Raw genomic sequence first — 2,376 nt, 5'->3', positions numbered from 1 at the left:
TTACTTAATTTTCAAAATCCTCTGTTGAGCTCCTCCATGGCCTGAGACCAATTCATATTTTTCTTAGAGGCTTTCCATGTAGAAACTTTGACTTTGTTGTCTTCTTCTGAGTGTGTGTTTTGATCTTTCCTGTCACCACAGTAATTTTCAATAGTTACATTTTTTTTGTCTGTTGTTGTTTGTTCATTTCCCCAGCCTATTACTTGACTTTTAACTGTTAAGGTAGGGCTCTGCTTCCAGGGTGGAGGATACACTGTCCCAAGCTTCAGGGATTTTGTGCAGCTGTTTTCAGAGATACTTCTAGGGACCTATAAGTTTTCAGTTATTCCAAGGTGATATGATCTAAGGTGAAGTATTTCATACTCTCCTGGCCTGTGCTCTGGTCTGTGAGTGACCACAAGCACTCTTTTCTGCCCTTGAACTGTGAGGAAGGTCCCCCCTCCCCCAAAGCTACAAGCTCTAGTGTGCTAGTGCTCCTCTTCATCCAGGGACTGCCATCCAAGACTGCACTCCGGATACAAGTATGGGCAAAGGAACAGAGTCCTGCCTCAGTGCTAGCAAAAAGACCACTGTTAATGTCCTTCCGACCAGTTGTTTGACCTCTTTAACATCTGTGGGCTGAGAGCTCTGGAAGCAGCCATTGCCATGGCCGCTACTGATTCAATCACTCTCATGGACTGCTCTTTGTTTCCCTGGGCTGGGGCTATGCTGGCGCAGCCTATGCTCAACTCAGTTCTACTCTTACCCAGGTGAGACAGACCTTTCCTGCTGACCTTCTAAGTTGTCTTTGGCGTCTATGGGATGAGAGGTCTGGAATCCACCATTGCTGCCAGTGATTCAGTCACTCCCAAGGCCTGCTCCGCGTTTGCTGGGGCCCAGTCTACACTGGCATAGCCTGCATGCCACCGTACCCCTCTCTAACCCCGGTGCAATAGAGCTTTCCTACTGACCTTTCCAAGTTGTCTTGGGCTGGGAATTTGTTTCACTCCATCTTTTTGTGGGTTCTGCTGTTCTTGAATTTGTTTAGAGGTATTTTTTTTTTTTGGTGAGGCAATCAGGGTTAAGTGACTTGCCCAAGGTCACATAGCTAGTGCGTGCCAAGTGTTTGGTCTGGGGCTGGATTTGAACTCAGGTCCTCCTGACTTCAGGGCCGGTGCTCTATCCACTGCGCCACCTAGCTGCTCATAGAGGCATTTTTAAAAAGGTATTGGGAGGGTTTTCAGGAAGAGCTCAAGTGAGTACCTACCTTTACTCTGCCATCTTGGCTCTACCCCCAGCATTTTTCTTTCAGGCTTTTTTGGGGTAGCTTTTTTCATATTATCCTCTTCTGAGTTTTTATCATAGTCTTCCCTGACACCATAGTAGATTTCTTTGGTCAAATTCTTTTTTTGTTGTTTGTTCATTTTTTTCAGCCTATTTCTTGACTTTGAACTTAATGTTAATGGGCTCTGGGGTTGGGGAGGCACTATCCCAAGCTTTAGGCTTTTCTGTGCTGCTATTTTCAAATCTAGTTCTAAGGGTCTGTAAATTTCTAGTGCTTCTAAGGTAGTGTAATCCTGGAAAAGGAATGGTCACTGAACTCTGGTCTTTACCCAGGAAGGGCCCCCGATTCCATGTAGGTGCGTGCTCTAGCATGCCTCTTTGCCTTGGAACTGTAACCAGGGTCCTTGCTCCCTTGTGACAGACCACCAGTGCTTCTCTCCACCCTGGATCTGTGACCTGAGCATAAGCAATAGAGTTGACAATCAGCACCAGCTGTACCCTGTGCAAAAGGTCCCCTGTAAATCTCTTTCTGACCATGTGGCCACTGTTGTCATGGCTGTGTTTGTGGACTCTGAACAGACCTCCACCCCAATGCCAGAGACTTCTCCTGCTGACCTCAAGTTTTTTGAGGCAGGAAAAATGTCTCACCCTGACTTTTTGTTGGTTTTGCCATTTCAAAATTCAATTTGAGGTGTTATTTCAAAGCTGTTTTTAAGGTAATGTTGGGAGAGTTCACCTGGGCAGCTAACCCTAACCTTCTATTTTGGCTCCGCCCCTAATTTTCAATGCGATCAATTTTGAGAGTGAGTTTTTTCTTATTCCTTTTCACTCTAGTTAGCCCCTTTTAAAAACCTGATTTTCTGAATGAAAAAAAGTGAACAGCTCAAAATTGGGTATAAACACCAGACATTTTTAGCAGTTTAGAAGCTTCCTCACTGAAAAGTTCTGACTACATTAAAAAACTAGTCCATTTTTTTTCTTTCCTTTTAAAAGGTTGTTTTTGCCTTCTTATTGAACAGGTCTTTTTTTTTTTCATAAAGCACAATTTTGCTGGCATACACTGAAAACATTCTCACAAAAGCAAGAAGACTCTGAAGCAAAATCTTAGGGTTC

The sequence above is a fragment of the Vombatus ursinus genome, unplaced genomic scaffold (assembly GCF_900497805.2).
Source record: "Vombatus ursinus unplaced genomic scaffold, bare-nosed wombat genome assembly UNPS02014801.1, whole genome shotgun sequence".
In the NCBI taxonomy this organism is placed as follows: Eukaryota; Metazoa; Chordata; class Mammalia; order Diprotodontia; family Vombatidae; genus Vombatus; species Vombatus ursinus.
The sequence above is the reverse complement of the archived record's forward strand: the minus strand, read 5'-3'. Positions refer to the sequence as shown.